At 37.9% G+C, this 25,024-nt stretch overlaps 1 pseudogene; it reads left to right on the top strand.

Annotated features, from left to right (window-relative positions):
- The first annotated feature begins 2,270 nt into the window (after positions 1–2,270).
- LOC131824613 (tubulin beta chain-like) lies at positions 2,271–4,955 on the top strand (annotated as a pseudogene).
- Positions 4,956–25,024: the final 20,069 nt, after the last annotated feature.

Below are 25,024 nucleotides of genomic sequence, written 5' to 3' on the forward strand. Positions count from 1 at the left end.
ACTGTCTGCAAGTTCAGCCAACCAAAAAATCCATTTGGTTGAGTCGTCTTGGCACTGAACAAGGTTTCATCCCAAGGGACTATATCTTATTGTAAGATAAGAGAAAATGTGGGGTAATCTCTTTTTAAAATCTTTGTAAATCCAGACGTTCAGCTGAGAACCTGTCAGGAGAAGTGAGGGAGTAGTTTAGGTAGATATATATATATATATGTATATATATATATATATACATTTTTTTTAAGATTTTATTTATTTGGCAGACCGAGATCACAAGTAGGCAGAGAGGCAGGCAGAGAGAGGGGGAAGCAGGCCCCCCGCCGAGCAGAGAACCTGATGTGGGGCTTGATCCCAGGATCCTGAGATCATGACCTGAGCCAAAGGCAGAGGCTTAACCCACTGAGCCACCTAGGTGCCCCAGATTTATACTTTTTAAAACTAAATTCTACTGGATCTCAGTCCTGGGTGGCTCAGTCATTAAGCGTCTATCTTTGACTCAGGGCATGGTCCCAAGGTCCTGGGATCAAGCCCCATATTGGGCTCCCTGCTCAGTGGGAAGCCTGCTTCTCCCTCTTCCACTCCCCCTGCTTGTGTTCTCTCTCAGCTGTCTCTCTCTCTCTTCCTGTCAAATAAATTAAATAAATAATCTTTTTAAAAAAATCACTGAGGGAATAAACTACATGTCAATGGTGCAGTTAAAAAAAATTATAGGTTTTAGTTCTGTATTTCACAGGAATCTTTAGAGTGAAAGAAACAAATATATATTCTATGTGAACTTACATACACTGAGACCAAACTTTTATATCTTAATAACTATGAAAGCATAAGATAAAATCAAGTCATTTTTCTGAACTATTAGTCAAATGCCTTAGGAAAAGTTGGGCTACTTTATGGCAAAGGGAGTTCTGTTTCAGACAGAGATAGCTCTTGTTGGGAATGTATAAATAAGGCCAAAAAAAAAAAAAAAAAAAAAAAAAACCCAAACAGAATTTTTAAACATGTATATGATGGGTAGTTGTATTTATAAGGCTTTTGACATTTTCAAAGTATCTGAATACCACTTTTAATGATTAGTTCATATTATTAGCATCTAGCCCAACATCTTGCTCCAAAAATTCAAAAGGTATATTGCTAAGATCATGAAAATTTAAGCTGTCTTTAATCAGTTATACGAAATGACTTTCTCTTTTTTTTCAAACTCTTTCTATTCTTAAACATCTCTCCTCTGAAGGTTTTCTAATCCTATTTCCCCAAGAAGATTAGTCACTGACGTTCTGTTTTTTTCTTTAAATAGAAAAAATGATATATAATTTTAACATGCATACTTTAATCATTTGCATATCTATCTCCTTCACAATGCTGTTTTTTTCCTTTCTGTGACCCTAATGCCAAGCATGGACCCTCGCATACAGTAAGGACTTAATAAATATTGTTAAACTAGTGAGAAAACTGAAGTCCAGGGAAAGGTTTTTGCTACAGATCACATAGCTTATTAATGATAGTGCTTGAACTAGAATTCCAATGTCCCACCCTTAGCATGATGCTTTTCATATGATTTGCAGATTTTTAAGGAATTAATAAATCTATAAGTTAATAAGACTAAGATTCCTAGGAACTTCCCATTGTACTTTCTGATCAATAAGTGATACAGCAGTCTCATTTTTTTTTTTTAACCAATCTTCTGACAACTTGGATTAAATGAGGTAATAAGATTAATATAAGTAACTTCAAAGGGACCAGATATTTCATGTACATTTGACTATTTTGGTTTCATGGACACAAAGTCTTCACCAACCATAAAAGCTAATCTTTATCTGTTAATAAAAATCTACTGGATCTCTAATGAGGCCCGAAGACATCGGCCATACCAACTTTTTTTCTAAATAGATCTCTTGGGGCAAGGAAAACAAAAGCAAAAATAAACTATTGGGACTACATCAAAATAAAAAAGCTTCTACACAGCAAAGGAAACAATCAACAAAACCCAAAGACAACCTATAGAATGGGAGAAGACAATTGCAAATGATAGATCTGATAAAGGATCAGTATCCAAAATATATAAAGAACTTACACAACTCAATATCCAAAAAATTATAATTCAATTAAAAAATGGGCAGAAGACATGAACAGACATTTCTCCAAAGAAGATATTTCTCCCTTTCTCCAACGAACCAACATTTCATCCAGATGGCCCACAGGCACATGACCACATCTCCTTGTACTACAATGAAGCTACAGGTGGCAAATATGTTCCTTGTGCTATCTTGGTGGATCTAGAACCCAGGACCATGGACTCTGTTCCCTCGGGGTCTCTTGGGCAGATATTCAGACCAGACAGCTTTGTTTTTGATCAGTCAAAGAAGGTAACAATTGAGCCATTGTACAGAGAGGGCTGAGCTGGTTGACTCAGTCCTGGATATGGTGAGGAAGGGCGCCAAGAGCTGTGACTGCCTGCAGGCCTTCCAGCTGACCCACTCCCTGGGTGGGGGCACAGGCTCTGGAATGGTCACCTTGCTCATCAGCAAGATCCAAAAAGAGTATCCCAACTGTATCATGAACACCTTCAGTGTGGTACTCTCACCCAAAGCATCTGACACAGTGGTCACACCCTACAATGTCATCTTTTCCATCCATCAGTTGCTAGAGAACACAGATGAGACCTACTGCTTTGACAATGAGGCCCTTTATGACATCTGCTTCTGTACTCTCAAGCTGACCATGCCAACCTACAGGGACCTGAACCACCTTGTCTCAGCCACCATGAGCGATCTCAACACGTGCCTCTGCTTCCCTGATCAGCTCAGTGCTGACCTCCACAAGCTAGCCAACAGCATGTTGCCCTTTACATCTCTTCACTTCTTCATGCCTGGCTTTGCACTCTGACCAGCCATGGAAGCCAGCAATATATGCTGGCTTCCACACTGTGCATGTGCACTGTTCACTGTGCCTGAACTCACCCAGCAGGTCTTTGATGCCAAGAATATGATGGTTGCCTGTGACCCCCACCATGGCTGTTAACTCACCGTGGCTGTCTTCCATGGATGTCCATGGATGTCCATGAAAGAGGTCGATGAGCAGATGCTCAACGTGCAAAATAAGAATAGAAACTACTTTGTGGAATGGATCCCCAACTATGCCAAGGCTTTCTGCAATATCCTACCTTGTGACCTCAAGATGGCAGTCACTTTCACTGGAAATAGCACAGGCAACCAGGAGCTCTTCAAGCACATCTCAGAGCAGTTCATGGCCATGTTCTGGAACAAGAACTTCCTCCACTGGTACACAGGTGAGGGCATGGACAAGATGGAGTTCACTGAAGCTGAGAGCAATTTGAACAACCTTGTCTCTGAGTACCAGCAGTAAAAGGATGCCACCACAGAAGAAGAGAATTTTGGTGAGGAGGCCAAAGAGGAGGCCTACGGCAGAGCACAATCACCTCAGGCTTCTCCATCTCCTCAGTCTTCTTCCTCAGCTGTCCCTGTCCTCTCCCTCAGAATTGCATTTTCTGCCTCTGTCTCATTTTGTTTTGTTTTGTTTTTTCCTTCTTTGGAGCAGAAGTGGGGTGGGGGGGTCCTAGAACACAGTGCATGGCACATAATATGCATTCAATAAATATTTGTTGTTTGTTGAATATCTCCTCTCTTCTACTCTGGGAAACCTAAAGTTCTGCCATTCTGGGGAACTCCGTATTTCCTTTTAATGTCCACTTCCTTCAGCTGTCCAGTTGATATTTCTCTTTGTTTTTAAGATAATTCTCCAAGAACTTGGGTCTCATCAGACCCCATTTAGAACCATGTGCTGAAAACCAGTAGATGGCCACCATCCTAGATCTATGTGGTAGCCTAGGGAAAAGGAAGCCAAGCTACCTCATCGTAGTAGAGGAACCTATAAAGAAGGGGGAGGTTTTCTATTCTAGAGAAGTTTTGGGGAGGGATATCTAGGCTACTGAATTCTAATTTCCAGGAAATCCCCTGCTCCTCTCTCGGCTTCATGAGAGGTGTTGACAGTATTATCTCTATTTTTAGTCTTCTTCCAAGCTCTGTCCTTTGCTGTTTCTTTTGCTGGGATCTGTCCCATTCTATTAAGCAGGATCATTCCCTTTCCTACATAACCTCCCTCATATGTTGGATACCTTCTTTTTCCCCTGGTTGGAGAAGGGGGCCAAGAAGGGAAAGAAGGACTGGCCTCCAGAAAAGCCCTTCTCAACCCCACATTTTCTTAGCAAACACCCAGCTCTGCTGTGTATATATGGAAAGGTGTGTATTGCCACCTAAATCTTCCAGAATTTTGGATCATTCTTCCAGAGAGTGTACAAGGAGACCCTCCATCTTTGGCAACATCTCATTTCTTCTTTTGCTATTCCCTTCCCTTCCCTTGGCTTCATCCTTTCCTATGTTTCAAATTTCTATTTTGTGTTGAACTTGCTTTTTTTATATTGAAAAAATAACATTACTCCAAGAGCCAAAATAAATGACAACTGAAAAAAAATAACAGTATGTAATTAATTGCACACTTTGTGTGCAAGGCTTAGAGTGAAATGCTTTACATGCATAAACTCATACAATACAGCAATCCTAGAAAGTGGATCTTATTACTATATTTTACTGATTTAAGGATGCTCACTTTTCACATTTCCCATTTTATTATCTGTATACTGTCAAAATTGAAATCAGAATAATTATCATTTCAAATATTTTAGAAAGTATGTGCATTTGGAAAATATAAGGAAAGAAACTGAAAAGAATGTCTTTGTTTAAATAAGTAAACTTAATTATTATGTTTACCATAGTGTAACTTTTCATAAAAATCTCTAAGCTGTAAAAATAAACTTTCCAATAACACAGTTTCTATTTTTTTCTGACTTTTCAGGGAAAAATAGTATCATGATTCTCCAAAAAGAAAACTCTTATTCCCCATCACCTGTAACCTGCACAATATGTGAAACATCATTTATCTAGTTCTGGTATGAGACTCAGCCATGAGGAAGAATGACTCAAACCACCAGATCATGAATCTTGAGTGTATTTTCCAAGGTGATAAAGTCAAAACCATGGACATAGACAAGAATAATTTCTAAGTAGGAGGTCAAAGTTAAACTTCAGAAATCCGAACTGGGCAAGGGTAAAAGGCAGGGAGTTTTGTCCAAACAAAAAATACAATTAGAATCAAAGATTAAGTTCAGTGTGGAGAGGATCAAACTGGGCAATAGGACAGAGCAGAATCTGACAATATATATACCACAGCCCAGAATTTAAATCAAACAAACAAACAAGAAAATAAACAAAACAGGAGAAAAGAGTCATAATGGGAGGAGAGTTTAAATTTAAGTGTTGAAAACAATTAAATAATTTTTGTATTTTTTTTTTAGAGAAAGTGAGAGTGTGCACATGCAGTGGGGAGGGGAGAGAGAGAACAAGAATCTTAAGCAGGTTCCATGCTCAGCATGAGCCTGAAATAGGATTCCACCTCACGACCCTAAGCCTAAATCAAGAGTTGTATGCATAACCAATTAAGCCACCCAGATGAGTAATTTTTAATTGTAGGACACAGCTGCATGCCCCATAACTTCTGGTCTTTGGAACAGATGTGCCTCTGAGATACGGTCCACTCTACAGGAAGGAGACACTGGTGATTTCACTCGGGTGGGTATTTCTGGAGCACTAAGAATTCTAAGAGCTTAATGAAACAGATGAAATTCAAGATCCACTGAAAGACTCATGGATATTGAACATAATCTTTGGTAAATATCTCTTTATAGAGAGATATTCATATTGACACATATTAACATGATGCACAACAGTCTTCTCCTTGATTCTCCAGAGAACCTAAATGACAGACCATGTGTACAATAATCCAAGCAGATGACCTTCTGTCAAGGCTTTCCTTGTTACAGTCCTGCATTTATGACACAGCAATAAGGGAAGGCCATTTTCAACTATAACTCCCATTGCTTTGTAGGCTAGTCATTTAATTTCCAAATAGAGCTGCCTCAAAAAAAAGCCAATTTATAAGACTTAAATGATGATGTTAAAATGGTAATAGACATACATATTTATTAGTTTATGAATATGAATACTTTCTTCTAACATAAAAATACCATAATGGACACAATCCACACTTGCCAACCCTTATTAGACACTTTCATTGAACAAGAATTAATGTTCATGAAAAACTACTCTTGGTTTTTGTGTGTTTTGTATTTTAAAAATGTTTAGAAATTAATTGCTGCATCTATACAACAATAATGATTGAAACAGACAATTTAGCCTCCAAGATGAATATTTGAGCCTGACAGATCTCTATTCAGTAAATAACTGTAGCTTATCCATACCACTTTCAGAGGCCAACACTGAGTCAGAACAAAGATTGTTGCTGCAGCATTTGAAATGTTGATTCTACTTATAAGCTGTTGTTTGGGATATTGTTAGTTATTAAATATAGCTAACCTTTACTAAATGCTTAATATTCACCAGTGGGTTTTTTTGTTTGTTTTTTGTTTTTTTAAGAGATTGATATGTTTTGTCTTGTTTAAGCCATACAACAACTTTCTGAAGTGGTATTGCTTTTCCTCATTCTACAGATAAGGAAACAGGAGATTATGGAAGTTAAGTAATTTAGCCGATGTAACACAATTACATGGGGACAACAGAAAAGTGCCTATTCCAGTAAAAGGAGCATAAGGGCACCAGTAAGGAGTTGGGGAATGGAATTAGGAATTTAAAAAAAAAAAAAAGTCACTCCATCTGGATTAAAGTAGTGAAATCCATAAGCAATATCTGTGCTTAAGCCTTTCATAGAAGCAAACCCCAAAATAATATATTTTTCTTTTTTTTTTAAATATGTAACTGAAGAATTTTCAAATACCAAAATCTTGAATTAAGGTTAGTGAGGCAGTTATTTTCAGAAAAATTATAACTGGAGTAAGAGCGAAATGTTGCATTGAGAGAATGACGCACATCCACTGTGCCATATTCAGTAAGTAACTGCAAAAAGAAGAGAGAATTGTCAGCTCACAGAGGAACAACGAAGGGGCTGGTCAACCAGAAAGTAGGCTATGCCCATTTAGAGTTCTCTGTTTCTAGAGGTGGAGGTGCCTTGTCAAGGAGAAAACAAATTAGGCTACTTTGACAGCATGTCATTCAATATGTAAATTTTGAAACTCCCCTCGTTTTAATCTCTGCTCACCAGAAAGGGTTGACTGTAATTTTGCTTCCTAAATATCTCATTTAATGAGTAAGATTCCACTGATGTAAGCATTTTAGTTTGCTTACTATTGCATTTCTTACCATAAATGAATAACTCAGAATTAATAGAGATATATCAATTTTTACAAACTTGAATAACATAAACCCACTCAGAAAAGATAGATCAGTTCCTAGTGCATTGATGAATCAGCAGAAGAATAAAGGAACCTAACTCCAAATATAATAAATTCACCAAATGAATGTACCTGTATCTCTGTAACAGGCCTCCTTAACCCAGTGAGCTCTGCATAGCTTAACAGCCATTGTGCAATTCTGCAGGGAGAAAATCAATCCAGTGATGAGTTCTTTTAAAAACTGGTTGTTGTTTGCTGCCAAGACAATGCCCACCGTAATCTAATATTCCATATATCTTATAAGAATTCAAAAGAAATAATACTGTAAACAGAACTTAAATAATACAAAACAGAAAGCCCTGATGAATATATCCAATATATGAAGCAAAACTCTTCCTTTAGCTAACTACTAGGCATACACTGATGTACTGGTATATTAGTAGCTACTGAAACTTCAATAATCATGCCCTTAAGAAAAGAACTATGACCCGGTGCCCAGATCTTGGGTTCTGACACCGTTCTCTAAAAAGCAAAAAAAAAAAAAAAAAGAACCAGGGCTCCTTGGAGAAATGGCTGATTCTAGAGCTGGGGCCGGAAGCAACATCGAGTACCAGAAAGTAGGTGGTGCTCAGAGAATAGAAGGATGGGTCCTGTCAAAGGAATGAAGGGGAAAGAGCTCCTAATGGCCAAGGCTGGAACAATGCAAACAATAAAATAAACCCCATAGTATTGGATGATAATCCAAACCATAAAATAAGCATCCCGACTCTGTACCGATATAAATAAATGACGTAGTAGGTAGACGAATGAGGGAAAAGAGACGGACTCTTTCTCACAGAAGAATCTCATGTCATTTATGCGGATTCTTTCCTTTCCAGGAGGTGGAGCTTAAATCACCCCTCACATTTGAGTGTGGGCTACACAGGGTGACTTGCTTCCAAAGAGAGAACAACTACAGCAGGGAGAAGAAGGAACTTCATAGTGGGGACCCCTGGCAAGCATTACCTTGGCCAGGTGATTAAGGCTAACATTACATTAATAAATGATGGGGATAGCATGCTGCCTTCATAGGATGCCATGGTCTTTCCCTCACCGTCTTTCCCTTAACACCTCCCTGGTCTTTCCCCCAAAACTTTAAACACAGTCCAACCATGGGAAGGACGTTAGAGAAACCCATGGAGGGGACATTCTACAAAACATTTCCCCCAAACTGTCAAGATCATCAAGAACTAGGAAAGATGGAGACACTGAGGAGCCTGAGACATGATGACTACATGTAATGTGTTATCCTGCAGGGGGTCCTGGGATCCATAGCAGATATCAGTGGGGAAAGAGTGAAATCCGGATAAAATCTGGAGCCCAGATGATAGTCATACAATGTTGTTTTCTTAGTGTGACAAAGGTATCACAGTAATATAAGATGTTAACATGAGGGAAAACTGGGGAAAGGGTATACATGCTAGAACTCTCTGTACTATCTTTAGAACTTCCCTGTTAGTCAAAAAGTATTCTAAAATTAGAAACTTTTGTTTTATTTTTTAAGATTTTATTTATTTATTTGGCAGACAGCAATCACAAGTAGGCAGAGAGGCAAACAGGGGTGTGGGGGGGAGCAGGCTCCCCGCTGAGCAGAGAGCCGGATGCGGGGCTCGATCCCAGGACCCCAAGATCATGACCTGAGCCGAAGGTAGAAGCTTAACCCACTGAGCCACTCAGGCACCCCAGAAGCTTTTTTTTTTTTTTTAAAGAGAACTATTGCTTTTCTCACACTGTGGCTCTACAGAATTTTTTTTAAAATAGTCAATCAAGAATCTTGTATCCCATGGATTTTGACATTTCTAATAGTTCTGCTGTGGTAAAGTCACCTTGAAAAGATTGCATTCAGATTGAGCAAACTAGCAATTCAATTATATGCCACAAACCATCTGTACTTGGGTTGTATGAAACACAGGCTTTCTGACCTCAATTAGAATAGCAAGATCCTCTTTTGATCTGGCTCCTTAGTTTTTAGTAAAGGCTAAGCCTGCTAGTAAAAATAGATGGTAAATGAAGAAAAACAAATCAATAAAACAATCATGTCATTACAGGGACTCAGCTGAGTCTGGAAGAAAATGAACACGGGATATTTTGAAAAGTTGCCTCATGAGAAGCAAGATTGTGATGGAAAGTTATTTATTCATTAAATAATCTCTTCAATAAAAATACGTTGCTTGCCTATGGTGAGTTAGCTAACCCAGAAACAGAAAAAGGATAGATCCCCTGTTATTTTCGTGAAAGTCACAATGTGGGAGAAGAACCGATGAGGAAAGGGAGAATTTAAATATACTGGTAAAAGTTAGAGTTGCCTTTTTCCTCCAATGTTCCTGGTTTATAAAATATGCTGCCTGCTGTCTCAGTATACTATCGTACTCTGTACAGTCAGTGGTTATAAATTCAGGAGCCATTCCAGTGGGGGAAAAAATAATTTTCAGATAAAATTTTTAGAAAGCCATTGCTTAATGATAATTTCTCTGTCTCATTCAAATATTGCCCCTGGTACCACCACCCAGGTTTTTATTTCTTAACCATTTCATGCCTGCTTATGAATAAGCCATCATGGCTTAATAGTATAGGTTTATCAAGGAAATAAATGATTCCTAAATATTTATAAATGCAGCCTTTAAATAAGTGAAGAATGCATTTTTTCCAGTGCCATGCAGATTTCTTATTTCCTTTGCTTTGCAGTCTGTGCAAATCATGTCACTTAATAATTACCTGACTTGACCAGTAAACCACAGCACCCACTGGGATTATTTTTTATCAGTTTTTTTGAGGAATAAAATATGCTCACTTTAAGCATCCATTTCAATAAGTTTTGACAAAAATGAATATAACCACTGGAGTGATAAAGATCTAGAACATTTTTCCATTGCTCCAAAATTTCCTTCATGCCCCCACCCCCAGCCCAGCCCAGCCCAACCCAATCATTTTCTTAATTCATATACTCCGGGGAAGCAGGTGCCAAGACAGGATTAGCCATGAAAGAAATTTAGGGGAAATAATGTGAAGGAGAATGGTGAGAGGATCAAGGTGTGGAGAGCCTGCTGAGCAAGGCAGCTCTGATGCTTGTGAAAGTAAGGAGGAAAGCAAGAGGAAGTGGTAAAAAGAGATTCTTAGACTGCAGGGTACAATTCCAAGAAAACTTTGGCCAGGCCAAAGAAGGCCTGTGTCTCTTAGGAATGGACCTGAAGCAGCACTTCCTCTGTGCTCAGCCATGGGCTGGGGGAAATATTTCATGGAGGATGTACCACAGTGTATCTATTCACCTGTTCCTGTATCCTTCACCTATTGCATTATCTCTAATTTCTGGCTATTATAAATAAAGCTGCAATGAAAATTTTTGTACAATTGCTTATGTAAACATGTGCTTTCATTTCTGCTAGGTAAATACACAAGAGTAGGATTGTTGGGTTGCATGGTATAAGCAGTTTGACCATAGAAAAATTGGCCAAACTTTTTTCCCCAAGTATCTGGTCATATATTTTACAAGATGTCCAGTTTCCAGTTGCCCACATCCTCTCGAACATAGGGTATTTTCAATCCTTTCCAGGTTAGCCCTTCTAGTGAGAGTGTAAGGATGTCGCCATGTGCTTTTGCCTTTCCCTGATGACCAATGATGAGAAGCATCTGCTCATGTATTTACTGGCTAACCCTGTTTCCCCAGAGTTTCATCCTATTAGAGCATCTGCTCAAAATCATGTCAATCAGTCCCAGGTGTAAAGGAGGTTATGGAGTGTGATCTGTTAAGTACAGCTCTGGTTGTATCAGCATTTCCTGTTGAGGAAAGAATAGTAAAACAATCTAATAATAATAATAATAACGATGACCTCAAGAAGCTTGGAAATCATGTAAGCCATTGCTTTGAAAAAATATACATATGTGTACATTTAACCTTATGTCACCAAGTTATCATAATCTGTCAGTTTATACTTGCATTTAGCTGCTAAAAACCATTCCAATAACAGGGAGTTAAAATACAGATTCTTCTTAAACAAAAGAAGTAAACAGTGACATTGGTTCAAGGTTATTAGTACTGAAGTATATGATTTTCCTCACCTTTTTTCAAGGTCCCAAGATGGATGCTCTAACTTCAGCCATTCTACCCCTTCCCAGAAGGAAAGCAAGAAGGACATGGCTTCCAGCTAGGGCGGCTCCTTAAAAGAGTTGTCCTGGAAGCCCCACCCACTGATGTGTGATCCCGTCTCATTAGCCACCCAATTGTAGAGCGGCTTGGAACTGTGATTTTAAACTGGACATATTACTGTGACCAACAATAAGCAAGAACTCTGTTACTCAGTGGGGACGGAGTTGACCCTGAGCAGGCTGCTGGGAGTTCACAGTCTCCCTTCCCTCACATTTGGTGGTCCTAAAAGAACTGCCTTAAATTACTCTTCTCTATTTAATCCCTTTTAATTCACACCTTGATACATCTGTCTTCTGTCATCTAACTTCTCTATAACAGTCTATATTTATTTTTTTCAGTATTTTATATCTATCCTAGATATTTTATATCCTTCCATCTGAAATATTTATCTCTAATTAAATCCCTTCTTCTAAAATGTCTTTTTTGCTTTGTAGAACATTCTACTGATTACCCACACACTGTCAGGCTACTTACTCCTCAGCCTCCTATCTTAACTCTTTGCCCCTTGTCCATTCTTATTTCTATACATTCACATTAGTAATATCATTCGCACCTATGGCATCAATTTTAATATAACCCGCCTTCCTAGGGTCCTCTTAGCCTCAGAATTGAATGTAAATCACCTACTAGATACGTCTTTGAATTGCCAACTCTCCAGTAGATTCTTGCATCTTGACATCTTACAGGAAAATCAGATTCTAGATTTTCAAATTGAATTTGTCTCCACCCCATCTTTCACCCCAAATCTCTCATATTTTCTATCCTAGTGGATATGACTGAATGAATAAGAATAAGGAGAAAAAAGATACATTCAAAAAATTATAAATCCCCTATTATGGATCTAAATATTAAAATGTTTTTATGCCTCATCTCGTTTCATTTTCACCATAACTTTTTTTTTTTTATTTCTTTTGAGTGTAACAGTATTCATTGTTTTTGCACCACACCCAGTGCTCCATGCAATCGTGCCCTCTCCTATACCCACCACCTGGTTCCCCCAACCTTCCACCCCCTGCCCCTTCCAAACCCTCAGATTGTTTTTCAGAGTCCATAATCTCACCATAACTTTTAAGGTACTTTAGGGGCACCTGGGTGACTCAGTCAGTTGAGTGACTGCCTTCATGATTCCAGGGTCCTGGAATCGAGCCTCACATTGGGCTCCCTTCCCAGTAGGGAGCCTGCTTCTCCCTCTCCCTCTCCCTCTGCCTTTCTTCCCTAGTCATGTTCTCTCTTGCTTGCTCTGCGCTCGCTCTCTCTCTCAAATAAATAAATAAATAAACTTTTATTATTTTATTATTTATTAACGGAGACTTGGAAAAGATTAATGATTAAGATCAGAGAGCTGGTCTAAATGATATTCTCCTTTAATCTTGAGTCCAAAATCATTACATTAGGCTCTTTCTCTCTTTCCCCTTCCATTAAGATACTTGTTGCAAACTTCCTTATACCTACTTGTCTAGGGAAAGTGACTTCTACCTCAATCCTCACAAAATTCAGCAAAGTGTACCTTATAAGTAAGTTTAAATAACTTTGTATTCCATAGCCATTGATTTACATGCAGTATCTTAACAGTTCTTATCCACACTGATACAGATACTTTTAAAAGTTTTCTTACCAGTGTTCCCAGATTTTCTTTTCTTCATTCTCACACAAAAAAGAGATACTTGCAAAACTAAATTCTGACCATGTCAGTACTTTGATTTTATTCTTCCAGTGACATTTTATTATATACAGAATGAAGGCCAAGTCCTCAATGTGATAAATTGTCATGGCTGAGCCCATGTCTGCTTCTCCCTGTCACCTCACATTTGTCCTATGCTTCAGTCATGAGGTAGTACTTAATGACTCACTATTTTTGCATATGCTGGTCCCTTCCCCTTCAGCCTATCTTGACAACTCCTTTTCATTCTTTGGCATTTGAATTACATATCATCCTCTCTTGGAAATTCCCTGGCTCTTCCAGATAAATTTCTCTCTCTCTCTCTCTCTCTCTCTCTCTCTCTCTTTCTCTCTCTCTCTCTCCCAAACCATAGTACTCCACTGCATGTCTCAATACCTAAATGAGAATGAGACAATCAACTCTGACCTCTTTGAGGTCTATAACTGTGTCTCTTATCTCTGTGAGTTTAGTGCATAGAAACAGTACCTGGTGCTAGAAGTTCACCGTCAAGTATGAGACATGTTTAAAAACACATAATATAGTAGACTATGTCCTACCACAGGATGGACTTAAGATATCATATTAATATAGACATTATTTATCTGTATCTTGATGTGTTATGCCATTTCGCCTTCTTCCTCACAATTAGTAAAAATATTGAAATAGGTTAACTCGGATTTTGTAAAATGTTAGTGACATGAAAAAGAGACTAATTAGTATTATATCCTTCAAACATCCAGTGAAAAACAAGGAATGCATTTTACATGTATAGGGCTTTGCTCTTTTCTCATTCTAAAACACATGGGATACTTGCTGTTGATTCTCCCAATACTAGTCAACTTTGCTGAAGTAATAATTCCAAGTTTCAGTGAATTACTACCACAAATATTTCTTGCCCATTAATGTTATATATAACTATATCTCTATACAAGGCACAGGCATTGTGTGGTGGGATTTCTCCTTCCAGGACCTGGGATAAAATAGTCACCTCCTGGGATTTGTTAAAATAGCATGAGAGCAACCTGCCGCACATAACTGTATGCTATGATTCTTTCACACTTACTCACATTTACCAGCAAGTCACCTGGTCAAGGCTGCTGATAGAGTAAAAAGTGCTGGGAGGCACTGAAAGGCAAATGGTAATGGCAATGAGATACAATCCTCCTATAGGAGAGAAAATAATTGGTCGTGAACAATAAGACAATCTACCTGAGTCAGTCATTTATGTTTGTGTGTATGGGTGTGTTTTATTAAAATGTTATTTATTTACTTATTTGAGGAAGGTGGGGAGGAGAGGGAGATGGACAAGCAGACTCCATGATGAGTTTGGAGCCCGAAACTGGGCTCAATCCCATGACCCAGAGATCATGACCTGAGCCAAAACCTAGAGTCGCATGCTGAACTGACTGAGGCATCCAAGAGCCCATCAGTCATTTGTTTTGTTTTGTTTTGCTTTTATTTTTGTTTGTATTTTGTAGATAGCATACAGCAGTGGAAAGAAGGCTCATCAGAAATCAAGAAGCAAAAACATCTGTCTCAGCCCTTGCCCATTTCACTTAACCTCAATGAGATTCAGTTTCCTCCTTTATAAAATGAAAGGATTAGACTAGATCATCTGAAAGGTACCTTCTAGTCTGGATTATATGATAGATGGAGTGTAAAACAAACATAAGAAAATTATGAAAAAAATCACTTCCCACTAGGCCACTTAGAGTAGTTTTGTGTCACATTTTCTCATTCTATCATGATCAGGAGGAAATGCAAAACACAAGAAAAGCTGCCCTCAACTTTTAAGGCTAGGTTCAAACACATCATACCACAGATGTAAATCCTTTCATACTTTTTGTGGGGTTGTTATTTATTTCTGTCCCATGATAGAATAATCACTTTTCTTCTCTTTCATCTGACAATATAAGCCATATGTATTCCTATCTGTTAAGAGTTTTTTCAGTTACACATAACAGATATTATAACTCAAATTGTTGTACATGATAAAGATGGTTTATTAGTTAACAGAGTTACAAAGTTTAGACGAGAATAGGTTTCAGGTGCCTGAGCTGATGACTAAATGATTTCACCAAAACCTTTATCCCAAGACTGGCTCTTCTTGTGGTCATGAGATAGTTGCCAGCTACAAATGAAATAATGCATGTTTCTCCTTCTAGTTCAAAGGGGGAGTGTTTACCATCCTAAGGATGGACTAAAAGCTCTGGGCTATCCTTTGAGTGGATCAACTTTTGTCCAATGCCGTGAACCTATCACAGTCAGAAAGAGAATATGATTTTTTTTTTTTAAGATTTTATTTCTTCGTCAGAAAAAGATAGAGACCACACGCACAAGCAGAGATAGCAGCAGGCAGAGGGAGAAGCAGGCTCCCAGCTAAGCAGGGAGCCCAATGTGGGGTTCAATTCCAGTACCCTGGGACCATGACCTGAGCTGATGGCCCACGTTTAACTGACTGAGCCACCTAGGTGTCCCAAGAGAATATGATTTTGCTGTTTGGTTTCTGCCTACTCAGATCCCCATCGCTTCACCCCAATGGTAAAGGGATAGAGTGAATACTGGAGGCATAACTGATCAAGGCCATAATAAAAGTCAAAGATTTAATGAGGATATTTTAATTACTGCTCTGCAATTAAAACACTTAATGAAGATATTTTAATTACTACTTTGTAAATTTTATCAATATTAAGAGCTTTATCACTAGCATATAAAAAGAGAGAAAAATACAGTAAAAAATTTACCACATTTACATATCCATAAATATATTTTTTATGCTTCCAATAGAAAATATGTTAACTAATTCTAATCTGAATTTTGTAAATTTTCCTTTTTTTTTTTTTTACTTAAAGTATATATTTTAATAAAGTTAAATTATCGAACTTGGAGAAGCACCTAAAAGTCTTCCTGGGGGGGGCAAAAAATGTTTCTTTATAAATGGTTAAATATTTATGGGGGGGATAGAAATCCAATCTATCATCCTCAGACATTTCCCTTGATTCTTTTAGCTTGCATTCATGATCTTCAGGGTGTCATAACCTATTTTGCTTGATTAACTCTTACTGACATAAATAGAATATTCTTGTGTATGTGGAAATAACAGGAGACCACTACATTTGAGGGGGAGAGGTCCAAGAGTAAAACACACAGCACACCACAAATGCCAATCCCTTTCTTGTTTCTTTTTATTTCATTAAATAACTTGCTCTCACTTCCAGAGGAGTCCTCAGGAAAGCAGTCTATACGGGTAGTGCATGGAAGAACTATATAGGCCCCTTTTTGGCTTCTGGAGAATCAGGTCTTACAGACATGACTAGAATCTTTTACATGAAATACTGGGAATGTCTAGAGCATTGGCCATACTTATTCCAAAAGAAATGCCAAAATGTATTTCACACACAAACGTAAGTGATTTTTGGATTATCTACTTTTGTTCCTCTCCAATAGCTTGGAAAATTGAGTCAACTGCATGTGAACTTCTTATTCACAGCTAGACAGAATATTGCTTCCTCTGAATTATTCATGCTAATTGTGGAGAAGGAAAAAATAAAGTATGAATACATTAAATTTACAGATGAACAAAAATATCTGTATTTCCATGGCATATTGCATTTATCACTGAGATAGAATATTTCACAGTACATTATATTTATAATGTTTTGTCTATTAGAGTTGGAATTTTGGAGGTACCAGTGATAAGCAATTGAGTCATGCAGTAGAAGCACAGAAATTAAATCACAGTTGGTCATCTTAAAGAATTCTGTGTTTTTTGGAAGACAGATAGGAATACTAAGGCTTACAAAATAGTAAGACAATTGCATAGGAACACAATCTAATCTGAATTAGAGAAAGAGGGAGTTTGCAGGAACCAGGATATTTCAAGAGTAGGTAACAAAAAGCTGAATGTTAAAAGATGGGCTCTCTAGATGATGAGGAAGATATAATGAAATAAGTAGACCTCAGAACTTGTAAAGAAAACCAAACATTTCATTGAATTTTGTCCAGCTCTCAGTAGAGGTGATATCTGGGGCTTGGCTTTTGCCATAACTGTATCACAAACAGTTATGGCAGTTAAGATTAAAGTATTATACAAAGAACCAAAGTATTTGAGGCCTTACTTTTTAAAATGTAGGTTACTGGATGCCACATCTGATCAATAAATATGAGTGCTAATGTTGGTCCCAAGAATCTGCATTGTTATAAAACTATCCAGATACTTTAGTTTTTGAAGATTTTATTTATTTATTTATTTTCCAGAGAGAGAGAGAGAGAGCACACAAGCAGGCAGAGCAGTAGGCAGAGGCAGAAAGAGAGGCAGGCTCCCTGCCCGATGCGGTACTCGATCCCAGGACTCTGGGATCATGACCTGAGCCGAAGGCAGTGGCTTAACTGACTGAGACACCCGGGCATCCCCAGATATTTTAAATGTTTACTGAAATTTGATAATTATTGTTCTATGACATTGGATGCACATTGTAATAACCTAGAAAGCCTTAAAAGATGCCAATGCCTGGACCCATGAAGATGTTCTAATTCAGTCATCATTATTTTTTTAATGGTTTCCCAGCTGATTCTAATGTACAGCCAAGTTTGAAAATCACTTGTTTAAAGGAATGATCAGTACATTGTTTTTCTTACCTTTTTAAAAAAAGATTTATGTATTTATTTTAGAGAGAGAGGGAAAGAGAGAGTGTACAGCTGCACATGGGTTGGGGGAGATGCAGAGGGAGCAGAGGATCAATTCAGGGCTAGATCTCATGGTCACCCTATGAGATCATGACCCATGAGATCATGAAACACAAGATCATGACCTGAGCCAAAACCAAGAGTCAGATGCTTCACTGACTGGGCCACCCAGGTGCCCCTGCTGACACATCTCTGCAATGACATTTGGGATCAAAAATTCATAGTCCATTTCTGGTAACTAAACCCACTTCTCCTAGTGCCATAATAATGACAATCTGATTCTTATGTTTGTGTTTGCCAAAAATTTGAAAAAGAGGAGAGGAGTCAAGATGGCGGAGAAGTAGCTGGCTGAGACTACTTCAGCTAGCCGGATATCAGCTAGATAGCTTATCTAAAGATTGCAAACACCTGAAAATCCATCGGAGATCGAAGAGAAGAAGAACAGCAATTCTGGAAACAGAAAAACAACCACTTTCTGAAAGGACAAAATGACAAGACAGAAAAATTCAACTCAAAAAAAGGAACAAGAGGCAATACCGAAGGCTAGGGACCTAATCAATACAGACATTGGTGATATGTCAGATCTAGAGTTCAGAATGACAATTCTCAAGGTTCTAGCCGGGCTCGAAAAAGGCATGGAAGATATTAGAGAAACCCTCTCGAGAGATATAAAAGCCCTTTCTGGAGAAATAAAAGAACTAAAATCTAACCAAGTTGAAATCAAAAAAGCTATTAATGAGGTGCAATCAAAAATGGAGGCTCTCACTGCTAGAATAAATGAGGCAGAAGAAAGAATTAGTGATATAGAAGACCAAATGACAGAGAATAAAGAAGCTGAGCAAAAGAGGGACAAACAGCTACTGGACCACGAGGGGAGAATTCGAGAGATAAGTGACACCATAAGACGAAACAACATTAGAATAATTGGGATTCCAGAAGAAGAAGAAAGAGAGAGGGGAGCAGAAGGTATACTAGAGAGAATTATTGGGGAGAATTTCCCCAATATGGCAAAGGGAACGAGCATCAAAATTCAAGAGGTTCAGAGAACGCCCCTCAAAATCAATAAGAATAGGCCCACACCCCGTCACCTAATAGTAAAATTTACAAGTCTCAGTGACAAAGAGAAAATCCTGAAAGCAGCCCGGGAAAAGAAGTCTGTAACATACAATGGTAAAAATATTAGATTGGCAGCTGACTTATCCACAGAGACCTGGCAGGCCAGAAAGAGCTGGCATGATATTTTCAGAGCACTAAATGAGAAAAACATGCAGCCAAGAATACTATATCCAGCTAGGCTATCATTGAAAATAGAAGGAGAGATTAAAAGCTTCCAGGACAAACAACAACTGAAAGAATTTGCAAACACCAAACCAGCTCTACAGGAAATCTTGAAAGGGGTCCTCTAAGCAAAGAGAGAGCCTACAAGTGGTAGATCAGAAAGGAACAGAGACCATATACAGTAACAGTCACCTTACAGGCAAAACAATGGCACTAAATTCATATCTCTCAATAGTTACCTTGAATGTTAATGGGCTAAATGCCCCTGTCAAAAGACACAGGGTATCAGAATGGATAAAAAAAACAAAATCCATCTATCTGTTGCCTCCAAGAAACTCATTTTAAGCCCAAAGACACCTCCAGATTTAAAGTGAGGGGGTGGAAAAGAATTTACCATGCTAATGGACATCAGAAGAAAGCAGGAGTGGCAATCCTTATATCAGATCAATTAGATTTTAAGCCAAAGACTATAATAAGAGATGAGGAAGGACACTATATCATACTCAAAGGGTCTGTCCAACAAGAAGATTTAACAATTTTAAATATCTATGCCCCCAACATGGGAGCAGCCAACTATATAAACCAATTAATAACAAAATCAAAGAAACACATCAAAAATCATACAATAATAGTAGGGGACTTTAACACTCCCCTCACTGAAATGGACAGATCATCCAAGCAAAAGATCAGCAAGGAAATAAAGGCCTTAAACGACACACTGGACCAGATGGACATCACAGATATATTCAGAACATTTCATCCCAAAGCAACAGAATACACATTCTTCTCTAGTGCACATGGAACATTCTCCAGAATAGATCACATCCTCGGTCCTAAATCAGGACTCAACCGGTATCAAAAGATTGGGATCATTCCCTGCATATTTTCAGACCACAATGCTCTAAAGCTAGAACTCAACCACAAAAAGAAGTTTGAAAAGAACCAAAATACATGGAGACTAAACAGCATCCTTCTAAAGAATGAATGGGTCAACCGGGAAATTAAAGAAGAATTGAAAAAAATCATGGAAACAAATGATAATGAAAATACAACGGTTCAAAATCTGTGGGACACAACAAAGGCAGTCCTGAGAGGAAAATATATAGCGGTACAAGCCTTTCTCAAGAAACAAGAAAGGTCTCAGGTACACAATCTAACCCTACACCTAAAGGAGCTGGAGAAAGAACAAGAAAAAAACCCTAAGCCTAGCAGGAGAAGAGAAATCATAAAGATCAGAGCAGAAATCAATGAAATAGAAACCAAAAAAACAATAGAACAAATCAACGAAAGTAGGAGCTGGTTCTTTGAAAGAATTAATAAAATTGATAAACCCCTGGCCCGACTTATCAAAAAGAAAAGAGAAAGGGCCCAAATAAATAAAATCATGAATGAAAGAGGAGAGATCACAACTAACACCAAAGAAATACAAAGTATTATAAGAACATACTATGAGCAACTCTACAGCAATAAATTTGACAATCTGGAAGAAATGGATGCATACCACAACTGAGCCAGGAAGAAATAGAAAGCCTGAACAGACCCATAACCAGTAAGGAGATTGAAACAGTCATTAAAAATCTCCAAACAAACAAAAGCCCAGGGCCAGACGGCTTCCCGGGGGAATTCTACCAAACATTTAAAGAAGAACTAATTCCTATTCTCCTAAAACTGTTCCAAAAAATAGAAATGGAAGGAAAACTTCCAAACTCATTTTATGAGGCCAGCATCACCTTGATCCCAAAACCAGACAAGGATCCCACCAAAAAAGAGAGCTATAGACCAATATCCTTGATGAACACAGATGCGAAAATACTCAACAAAATACTAGCCAATAGGATTCAACAGTACATTAAAAAGATTATTCACCACGACCAAGTGGGATTTATTCCGGGGCTGCAAGGTTGGTTCAACATCCGCAAATCAGTCAATGTGATACAACACATCAATAAAAGTAAGAACAAGAACCATATGATACTCTCAATAGATGCTGAAAAAGCATTTGACAAAGTACAACATCCCTTCCTGATCAAAACTCTTCAAAGTGTAGGGATAGAGGGCACATACCTCAATATCATCAAAGCCATCTATGAAAAACCCACCGCAAATATCATTCTCAATGGAGAAAAACTGAAAGCTTTTCCGCTAAGGTCAGGAACACGGCAGGGATGTCCATTATCACCACTGCTATTCAACATAGTACTAGAGGTCCTAGCCTCAGCAATCAGACAACAAAAGGAAATTAAAGGCATCCAAATCGGCATAGAAGAAGTCAAATTATCACTCTTCACAGATGATATGATACTATATGTGGAAAACCCAAAAGACTCCACTCCAAAACTGCTAGAACTTACACAGGAATTCAGTAAAGTGTCAGGATATAAAATCAATGCACAGAAATCAGTTGCATTTCTCTACACCAACAGCAAGACAGAAGAAAGGGAAATTAAGGAATCAATCCCATTTACAATTGCACCCAAAACCATAAGATACCTAGGAATAAACCTAACCAAAGAGACACAGAATCTATACTCAGAAAACTATAAAGTACTCATGAAAGAAATTGAGGAAGACACAAAGAAATGGAAAAATGTTCCATGCTCCTGGATTGGAAGAATAAATATTGTGAAAATGTCTATGCTACCTAAAGCAATCTACACATTTAATGCAATTCCTATCAAAGTACCATCCATCTTTTTCAAAGAAATGGAACAAATAATTCTAAAATTTATATGGAACCAGAAAAGACCTCGAATAGCTAAAGGGATATTGAAAAAGAAAGCCAACGTTGGTGGCATCACAATCCCGGACTTCAAGCTCTATTACAAAGCTGTCATCATCAAGACAGCATGGTACTGGCACAAAAACAGACACATAGATCAATGGAACAGAATAGAGAGCCCAGAAATAGACTCTCAACTCTATGGTCAACTAATCTTCGACAAAGCAGGAAAGAATGTCCAATGGAAAAAAGACAGCCTCTTCAATAAATGGTGCTGGGAAAATTGGACAGCCACATGCAGAAAAATGAAATTGGACCATTTCCTTACACCACACACGAAAATAGACTCAAAATGGATGAAGGACCTCAATGTGCGAAAGGAATCCATCAAAATCCTTGAGGAGAACACAGGCAGCAACCTCTTCGACCTCAGCCGCAGCAACATCTTCCTAGGAACAACGCAAAAGGCAAGGGAAGCAAGGGAAAAAATGAACTATTGGGATTTCATCAAGATCAAAAGCTTTTGCACAGCAAAGGAAACAGTTAACAAAATCAAAAGACAACTGACAGAATGGGAGAAGATATTTGCAAACGACATATCAGATAAAGGACTAGTGTCCAGAATCTATAAAGAGCTTAGCAAACTCAACACCCAAAGAACAAATAATCCAATCAAGAAATGGGCAGAGGACATGAACAGACATTTCTGCAAAGAAGACATCCAGATGGCCAACAGACACATGAAAAAGTGCTCCATATCACTCGGCATCAGGGAAATACAAATCAAAACCACAATGCGATATCACCTCACACCAGTCAGAATGGCTAAAATCAACAAGTCAGGAAATGACAGATGCTGGCGAGGATGCGGAGAAAGGGGCACCCTCCTACACTGTTGGTGGGAATGCAAGCTGGTGCAACCTCTCTGGAAAACAGCATGGAGGTTCCTCAAAATGTTGAAAATAGAACTGCCCTATGACCCAGCAATTGCACTATTGGGTATTTACCCTAAAGATACAAACGTAGTGATCCAAAGGGGCACGTGTACTCAAATGTTTATAGCAGCAATGTCCACAATAGCCAAACTATGGAAAGAACCTAGATGTCCATCAACAGATGAATGGATCAAGAAGATGTGGTATATATACACAATGGAATACTATGCAGCCATCAAAAGAAATGAAATCTTGCCATTTGCGACAACATGGTTGGAACTAGAGCGTATCATGCTTAGCGAAATAAGTCAGGCGGAGAAAGACAACTATCATATGATCTCCCTGATATGAGGAAGTGGTGTTGCAACATGGGGGCTCAAGTGGGTACGAGAAGAATAAATGAAAGAAGATGGGATTGGGAGGGAGACAAACCATAAGTGACTCTTAATCTCACAAAACAAACTGAGGGTTGCTGGGGGGAGGGGGTTTGGGAGAAGGGGGTGGTATTATGGACATTGGGGAGGGTATGTGCTTTGGTGAGTGCTGTGAAGTGTGTAAACCTGGTGATTCACAGACCTGTACCACTGGGGATAAAAATACATGTTTATAAAAAATAAAAAATTATATTAAAAAAAAAAAAAAGAAAAAAAAATTTGAAAAAGACCTTGCAATCTAGTCCAACCACCTAATTGTTGCCTTTATCCACAACACAATCAGGATAACCAAAAGAATATTAAAGAAAACAAAATCTTTAGGGAGAAAATATCTGGCAATCTCAAGTACTGTGTGTTGAGATTAAAGAAATGTTCCAAGAGTTCTATGTCAGGTGGTTCCCAAACCATTGTTTCACAAATATATTTTGACAGTGATATGTCCTTCTACACATGTGAATACACCAACTAATCATTGTAGGTTTTCAAATGTAAATGGCTTCTTTCAAGATCTGGTGTTTGTTGTAAGATAATTTAGGGAAAAGTCACAGTGAATTCTTTTTCCAATTTTATTGAGATACAATTGAAATTACATTTTATTAGTTTAAGGTATACAACATAATGATGGGATATATGTATATATTATGAAATTATTACCAAGAAAAGTTTAGTTAAAATCCATCACCTCATATAGTTATAATTTTTTCCTTGCAATGGATTTTAAGGTCTACTCTCTTAGCAACTTTCAAGTATACAATACAGTATTGTTCACTATAGTCCTCATGCTGGACATGACATCCAAGGACTTATTTATTTTATAACTGGAATCTTGTACTTTTTTATCATCTTCACCCATTTCCTCTACCTCTGGCAACTACCAATCTGTTCTCTTTTTCTGTGAGTTCATTACTTTTAGATTCCACATATTTAGTATTTATCTTTCTCTCTCTGACTTATTTCACTTAGCTTAATGCCCTCAAGGTCACTTCACATGTCACAAATGACAGGATTCCTTTTTTTTAATGGCTGAATAATATTTTATAATTATAGATATAAATATTATAAAGTATTTAATATTTTATTGTGTATGTATACACATATATACACATAATATACATATATATGTATATATATATAGTTGTTTTATGTATATATAAAGAGAGAAAAAGAGAGAATGTGTTGTTTCCATGTCTTGGCTATTTTAAATAATGCTGCACTAAACATGGGATGCATGTTTCAAGGTAGTGATTTCATTTTCCTCAGATATATACCCAGAAGTGAGATTGCTGGATCAGATGGTAGATCTAGTTTTAATTTTCTGAGGAATCTCCATATTGCTTTCCATAGTGGCTGCACCAATATACATTCTGAGCAATAGCACACAAGTATTATTTTTACTCTACATCCTCACCAACACTTGTTATCCTTTCTCTTTTTGATGATAGCCATCCTAACAGGTGTGAAGTGATATCTCATTTCGGTTTTGATTTTTTTAGTTCCTTGACGATTAGTGATGTTGAGCACCTTTTCATGTCCCTGTGGGTCATGTACAGGTCTCCTTGGGAAAAATGTCTATTCAGTTCCTCAGTCCATTTTTTAATCAGATGTTTTTTTTGCTACGGAGCTCTATGAGTTCTTTATATATTTGGGAAATTGACCTCTTATATACATGACTTGCCAATGATTTCCACCATTCAGTGGGTTGCTTTTATTCTGTTGATGGCTTCCTTCATTGTGCAGAGGTATTTTTACCTCACTTGTTCATTTGCTTGTTTTTTCCTAGTACTTATTGGAAGCAATAACTCCCTATCTTCCTT

This window comes from Mustela lutreola, chromosome 1 (assembly GCF_030435805.1).
Source record: "Mustela lutreola isolate mMusLut2 chromosome 1, mMusLut2.pri, whole genome shotgun sequence".
NCBI lineage: Eukaryota > Metazoa > Chordata > Mammalia > Carnivora > Mustelidae > Mustela > Mustela lutreola.